Source organism: Lissotriton helveticus, unplaced genomic scaffold (assembly GCF_964261635.1).
Source record: "Lissotriton helveticus unplaced genomic scaffold, aLisHel1.1 SCAFFOLD_405, whole genome shotgun sequence".
NCBI classification, from domain to species: domain Eukaryota; kingdom Metazoa; phylum Chordata; class Amphibia; order Caudata; family Salamandridae; genus Lissotriton; species Lissotriton helveticus.
Genome location: NW_027611934.1, coordinates 98,222 through 106,375, shown reverse-complemented (window position 1 = coordinate 106,375; position 8,154 = coordinate 98,222). Strand labels below are relative to the sequence as shown.

The window sequence follows — 8,154 nt, the reverse complement described above, 5'->3', positions numbered from 1 at the left end:
GAAATCTTGACCGTATGCATCTATCTTAAGCAAAACCTTAAGCACTTGGGAGCTCCGAGCACCCTTACTTTTCTAAGTTACTCAGTGAACACTGTTAAATCACCTAGTTTTCAGACATTAATAAGATGTCACCTGATCACCAGAACTTTTAGTTAAATATTTGTGTATTATGAAATATTCCCTACTAAGTTCAAAGGCAGTAAAGAAGAAGGGGCGATTTACTAAGATTTTGCGTCGTGTTTGCGTCACAAAAGTGGCACAAAAGAGTGCAAAATCTTTTTTTCCTAATTTTCTTTCCAGCAAATAACGTAAAAGTAATGTGAAGCATCGCACTGCACTGCTTCGCGTTACTTTGCACCTTGGGGCCTGCCAATGGTGGGGCATGGGCGTTCCCGTGCAACCACCCATTGGGGCAGATTTATGAGTTCTGGCGCATCTCTGCAAATCAGCAGGGATGCGCCAGAACTGATGCGTCACGCAATTCCCTCCTTGCGGCACCACAGATGCGCCGCATTTACATTGCGGCGCACCATGGTGCAAGGAAGGGCAGATGCGTGACGCATCTTGTGGTGTACGGGAGGCGCATTGCTGGAGTAGCGTCGCAAGTGCGATGCAACTCCTGCAATGTACAGAGGCCACCCATACATAACGTGGTGCGTCACTCCTTACGCCTGCTTCAAGCAGGCGTAAGGATTTGACCCAGCAGCGTCGTAAAACTGACTCAGTGAAATCTTATAGATTTCACTACGTCAGTTTTATGGGGCTTTCCTACGAGGGAACGCCCAACCTGCGACAGAACGCCCACATGAAACCTGACGCAGGTTTCATGTGGCGCAGGGCTTTACAACGTGACGCATCTGCCTAGATGCGTCACGTTGTAAATAGGTTGCAGGGATGCGCCACGTTTCCATGCCGTTGCGTGACGCAACGGCAGCGTAAACGTGGCGCAAGTCTGACATAAATCTGCCCCATTGTTTCTCACGCTAAACTCAATTTACCAAATACAGTAGATTGGGTTTAGCGTGAGAAAACTGCGCCCTTTTAAACTAGGCGCTTGGAAGGAGAAATGCTTTAATTTCTCCTTCCTTTTCTGAATTTGCATGCGTGCTGCACTGTGCAACATGCATACAAGGTTGGAAAAGGTTTCCCTCATGTCTAGGCATAGTATTTTGTACAGGAAGGGTGTCCTTCCTGTAGAAGACCTATGCTGGGCTCACACACACATGCTAGCGCTCTGGTGCTAAGGTGTGTGCATGGCGCAGGGCTGCTGTAATCAGTGCCGGCGCAAGGGAAAGGGAAGGAGAGAGCCATAATTTTGAAAATATGGTGCTCTCCTGCTCCCTCCCTGTCATGCAGTGCAGCCTCGCAGGGGGAGGCCTGCGCCACATTGCGTGGAGATTTGGTAAATCTCCCCTGAAATGTCTTTTACAACCAGATAAATATTGTGATTTCTCATTCTATTTTGTTTCAATTTAGTAATTTTAAATATCTTTACATCCTACAGATAACAAGCCTTGAATTTATGAATTGACCATCAATAATAACGCGAATGCTGTAAATCTTCAATAATAGCAGAAATATTGAGCTACAGTATTCAGGAAAACATCAGCGCAGTCGGCGACAGAGGAACCTGCACACAAACTGACAGATCCCGGATGAAGCATCAAGGGCAGTTCAGTGATTGTAAGAGTCTGAGCTGTGCACCTCCACGCCACAAGACGAAGAAATGACCTTAGGAAAATTAAGGCAACAACAATAACAAACCACCTCCTGAATAAACAAGTGTCAAATACTAACTTTGATCAATGTATCGGTATGATGTGATTACCGCAGTGCTCTATTTTCTAAAAATGAAGACAAGCCATCATTCCGTGCTCTAGGTGAATTGTAAACTCTTTCTGGCCAAACCACAGTAACAAGCGAAAAGCACAACAGAGCGGAGCCAGACAACTGACGGGTAAAGGAAAGAGGAGCTCTTCTATCTACAATACAACAGACTGTCCCAATTTGCACCAGCCAGAAGGAAGATACATCTTTACCTGCAAGCGTCCACAGCCATAATCCAATCTAAAGGCACAATCCCCTACAAAGACACATTCTACGTATTAGGAGTGTGGCAAATATTTGGTGGCTATTGTATTTTATTGTTAAAACAGAAATCAAACGTGCAAAATACTGCACACATTTAAAGTGTGTGAGAAATCACAAGTGCTTTATCAGCCATGTTGGCCCATCAGGAACTACAGTCAAGGGATATAGACCATTATATACCCGACCCACAGACACTAACCAAGAAAGAAGAATCATACACATACAGCAAGAGCTTTAGTTTGTCATCACTACTCAAGCTTCATCAGCACACGTACACAGGACACAAACCATTCAAGTGCAGTGAATGTGTAAAGTGCTTTAGTCAGTTATCACACCTTCAAAGACATAATCAAACACACACAGGAGAAAAACCATTCAAATGCAGTGAATGTGGGAAGAGCTTTAGTCGATTATCAAACCTACGAAGACATCAACAAACACACACAAGGGAAAAACCATTCAAGTGCAGTGAATATGCAAAGTGTTTTACTTTCTCGTCACACCTACAAAGCCATCTGTCTAACCACATAGGAGAAAAAAAATTCAAGTGCAGTGAATGTGCAAAGTGCTTCAGTAAGTCATCACACCTACAAATTCATCTGCGAACACACACAGGAGAAAAGCCATTTAAATGCAGTGAATGTGGCAAGAGCTTTAGTCAGTTACATCACCTACAAAGACATCAGCGAACACACTCGGAGGAAAAACCATACCAGTGCAGTGAATGTGGGAAGAGCTGTAATCGATTAGAAAATCTACAAACACATCAGCGAACACACACAGGGGAAAAACCATTCAAGTGCAGTGAATGTGCAAAGTGCTTTAGTCAATTATCAGTGCTACAAAGACATCAGCGAACACATACAGGGGAAAAACCCTTTCATTGTAGTGAATGTGACAGTAGTTTTCACAGCTCTTCAGCATTAAGGTATCATCAGCGAACTCACACAGGAGAAAAAACATTCAAGTGCAGTGAATGTCTAAAGAGCTTTAATAAATTATCAGTACTACAAAGACATCAGCGAACACACACAGGGGAAAAACCATTCAAGTGCAATGAATGTGTCAAGAGCTTTAGTCGATTATCAGTGCTACAAAGACATCAGCGAACACACACAGGAGAAAAACCCTTTCATTGTAGTGAATGTGACAGTAGTTTTCACAGCTCTTCAGCATTAAGGTATCATCAGCGAACTCACACAGGAGAAAAAACATTCAAGTGCAGTGAATGTCTAAAGAGCTTTAATAAATTATCAGTACTACAAAGACATCAGCGAACACACACAGGGGAAAAACCATCCAATTGCAGTGAATGTGCAAAGTGCTTTGGTCGGTTATCAGACATAAAAAGTCATCAGCGAACACACACAGGGGAAACACCCTATCATTGTAGTGAATGTGACAGTAGTTTTTGCCGCTCTTCAGGATTAAGGCGTCACCAGCGAACTCACACAGGAGACAAACCATTCAAGTGCAATGAATGTGTCAAGAGCTTTAGTCAATTATCAGTACTACAAAGACATCAGCGAACACACACAGGGGAAAAACCATTCAAGTGCAATGAATGTGCAAAGTGCTTTAGTCAATTATCAGTGCTACAAAGTCATCAGCGAACACACACGGGGGAAAAACCCTATCATTGTAGTGAATGTGACAGTAGTTATCGCAGCTCTTCAGCATTAAGGTATCATGAGCGAACTCACACAGGAGAAAAACCATTCAAGTGCAATGAATGTGTCAAGAGCTTTAGTCAATTATCAGTGCTACAAAGACATCAGCGAACACACACAGGGGAAAAACCATTCAATCGCAGTGAATGTGCAAAGTGCTTTGGTCGGTTATCAGACCTAAAAAGTCATCAGCGAACACACACAGGAGAAAAACCCTATCATTGTAGTGAATGTGACAGTAGTTATCGCAGCTCTTCAGCATTAAGGTATCATGAGCGAACTCACACAGGAGAAAAACCATTCAAGTGCAATGAATGTGGGAAGAGCTTTAGTCGATTATCAGACCTACAAAGACATCAGCGAACACACACAGGGGAAAAGCCATTTAAGTGCAGGGAATGTGGGAAGAGCTTTAATCACTTATACCACCTCCAAACACATCAGCGAACACACACAGGGGAAAAACCCTATCATTGTAGTGAATGTGACAGTAGTTTTTGCGGCTCTTCAGGATTAAGGCGTCACCAGCAAACTCACACAGGAGAAAAACCATTGAAGTGCAATGAATGTGTCAAGAGCTTTAGTCAATTATCAGACCTACAAAGACATCAGCGAACACACACAGGGGAAAAACCTTTCAACTGCAGTGAATGTGGGAAGCGTTTTAGTCTCTTATCAAACCTTCAAACACATCAGCGAACACACACAGGGGAGAAACCCTATCATTGTAGTGAATGTGACAGTAGTTTTCATGGCTCTTCAGCACTAAGGTATCATCAGCGAACACACACAGGAAAAGAAACATTAAAGTGCAGTGAATGTGCAAAGAGCTTTAGCCGATTGTCACATCTACAAAGTCACCAGCGAACACACACAGGGGAAAAACCCTATCATTGTAGTGAATGTGACAGTAGTTTTCGCAGCTCTACAGCATTAAGGTATCATCAGCGAACACACACAGGGGAAAAACCCTATCATTGTAGTGAATGTGACAGTAGTTTTCGCAGCTCTTCAGCATTAAGGTATCATCAGCTAACTCACGCAGGAGAAAAACCATTCAAGTGTAATTAATGTCTAAAGAGCTTTAGTCAATTATCAGTGTTACAAAATCATCAGCGAACACACACTGGAAAAACCCTAACATTGTAATGAATGTGACAGTACTTTTCGCGGCTCTTCAGCATTAAGGATTCATCAGCGAACACACACAGGAGAAAAACCATTCAAGTGCTGTGAATGTGCAAAGTGCTTTAGTCAGTTATCACACCTTCAAAGTCATCAGCAAAAACACACTTGGGAAAAACTATTCAACGGCAGTGAATGTAGGAAAAGCTTTAGTAACTTATCAAACCTCCAAACACATCAGCGAACACAGAGACTCTGGAAAGAACTTAAGAACATCAAAAATAATATTGACCCCTTAGAGACAAAGACAAGAGCAGAACAGTGCAGTTATTGTGAGAGGAATGAACTACGGAAAAAAATTAAATTCTAATTATGTGGGACATTGAAATGCCAGATGATAGAAGACCGGACTAGCAGTAAAGAAGGAAAACAGATAACAGTATTTGCAGAGTTATAAAAGTGTTTGTTTCCAGTGATTGTTCACTTCCGTACACATAGCAAAGCAGCATGATGTACCAGGATACACAGTGGGAGGCTAGTACAATGTGGACTAAAAGAAAAGAAAAATTGTTGATTTTTATTTGGTGAAGAAGAGATACAAAGAAAAACATTCAATTGCACCTGATCACACTTCCTTTAAAAGCAACACTGAACAATACTGGGACTAGCAACGATATTTTCAGCTAACTTGTCGGCTTAGTGATAAAACCTATAAACCAAACACACCCAGAGTGAACACGTTGTCAGGGCTCTGGAGATGGAAGCTTCATTGGTAAAATGTATGTATTGCTATTAACAAATGCCACTGCAGTATATGTAATGAACTAAAACGAAGCACAGTTGTTCAAGAAATAACCTGTTTTTAGATATAAAAGAGCACATACCTTGTTTTTAAGTAATGTTTGCTGCATCTTTTACACACTGTTATCGGTTGCTGGATCAGCTCGTGCCTCGGGCCTTATAACTAAGTGTGACCCGTGGCTCCTCTCCGACATGGCTCTCCCTATTCAGTTTGTGACTTGCCAAACTCTTTCTTTTTACCAGAATTGAGCCATTGTAAGCAGCCGACTCTGTTTGAAGAATGTGGTGAAATAGCGAAATCCCACATGAAAAGCATATATGTGCCAGGACAATCAGTTGCACTCCCAGCAACTCGTCTCCCACACTTGATTGTCCCCTGTCCTCAAACGTTCTAAAGGATTTGTCGTATGAATGCCAGAAGTGGCAGTGACATTCATGAAGCTAACGCTAACAGGAGTGTGTGGGAGATAGAGAGGGTGAGAGATAAAGAGAGCGAGAGAGACAAAGAAAGGGGCGAGAAATAGAGAGAAATGGAAGGAGGGGGAACGGCACGTTATATGTACTCACCTAAAAATAGAAGAAGCAGCCGAATACATGTCAATGAGTGACATCACCAGAGAAACGGGCTGAACACCTGTGAATTTATATGTTTATTTTTAATACCTATAGACCCATGTCATGCCAATAAACAGGGCACAAGTAAGGAAAATAGTATGGAGTCCATTATCATATGCAAATTACAGTGACGTCACATGTAGTGACATCACAAGAAGTGATGTCAGGTCCTTATAATAATTTTTATGTGAAAGGTTGACGGCCTGTTTTAAAAACAAAAAACAAGAAACATAAAATAATGTAAAAATACGTTTTTGGTTTCAGTTTTTATACATCATATGTTTTTCCCACTTTTACTTTGTAACTAAACTCGGAAATGACTGAAAGTGTAAATATTTTTAAACAGATATGTGGAACTTTGAAATTACATTTTTAAACAATTTTCAGCAAATAAATAAAATGTGCTTTTAATTTGCGTTTGTTTCCTGATGTTATTCTTTATCCAGCCCCTAAGCCCCAAAGTGGTTCACATTTACTGTGTATTAAGCAAAGAAGGGCTAATTTTGTCAAGTTCTCTGTTCCTCTCTTGCGCCACTCACACAAACAAACAGTCGCAGGCTAAGGAGCTAGATGGAACAGAGTCAAGTTTCTAGATAATAGTGGGGGACCCCTTCAAACTGTGGCTACCCCCGACTTGTGCCGTGCTGATAAACCTTTCTTGACCCCCACTGTATGATCTACTCTGATTTCTGGAGGGACACACTTCCACAAACGACCATGATAAATCTAGCTTCGCACAACCCACTGAGCATTCCTGCAGGTGTGGTACTTGATAGCAAAGGTTTATTGTCAGCATTATTTACAGCAGATAATAAAACAATCACAATTCTTGTTGATTTAAAACGACTTAAGCACAGTTCATACAAATACTACACTTTGCGCATAATACATGATCTGACGTAAAATGCTAGTGCAAATAGATGACGTACATCACTTTTAAAACCAATCAATTAGATAGAGCGGTCATTAGATCTTACAAAGCGTACCAGCTAACAAGCACGTACATAGGTGCAGACACCGGCGTCTCCGTCTGCTTGTTGCCTACTCAGAGCAAGCAAACCCCTAGCAAGCCTGACAGCTGTCTTATAAACATCAGAAATAAAAGAAGAGCACAAGCCTGCTGCGCAGACGTTACCTAGTGTGTTAAAAAAACAAGGATTGTCCAAATAGTTTGTTTTGTTGACAGCCGGGTGGAAATTAAACCCTCAGATATGGGCCAATAGACGGCCAACATCTAAGCGAGCATTTTATAAAGTGCAAGTACAAGTAGAAATGTGCAACAATACCTCTCGATGCTCTGTCCAGTCCATAAGGTTCTCCAGTGCCTTTCCTGTTGGAGTCGAGCTACGCCCCAGTTTATGAGGGCAAATATGTCAAAGGACGAGCAAAGCCCCCAGAGATAAACGGAAAATTATAAAACCATCACTACAGTTGGTTTATGGTTTGCACCCACTTCCTTCGCTACTGTTTGTAGTAGGTCTGCATATACGAAGCAACTGCCTGGCAAATCCTTATACGATCAGTTCTATAACATAAGAAAAGTGCTGCACTGCAGCATCTCAGAGTACGTGTTAGAAAAAGTGGACGTAGGTAGTACCTACGGATTTTATGCGACATATCACACAGCAGCATCAAATGCATAAATGACTCAGGGCCCCCTTATGTACGGGGACATGTGTCAGCTCCGCCTCCAGGTGCTTTACCCATGATTTAGTTAAGGTCCGCACCTGAAGACTTCCTAATCTGAACATGAGATATAAAGCCGTTTTCTCAGCAGGGAACAGCAAGTCCATGGAATGCTCCAGGCGCGGTTCACATTTTACTTTCTGGTAATTAGTCGGAAGGATGCTTT

General features: G+C 42.0%; 1 pseudogene; it reads left to right on the top strand.

The window, feature by feature from the left end:
* The first annotated feature begins 1,866 nt into the window (after positions 1-1,866).
* On the top strand, positions 1,867-5,211 carry LOC144807255 (uncharacterized; annotated as a pseudogene).
* The last annotated feature ends 2,943 nt before the right edge of the window (positions 5,212-8,154 follow it).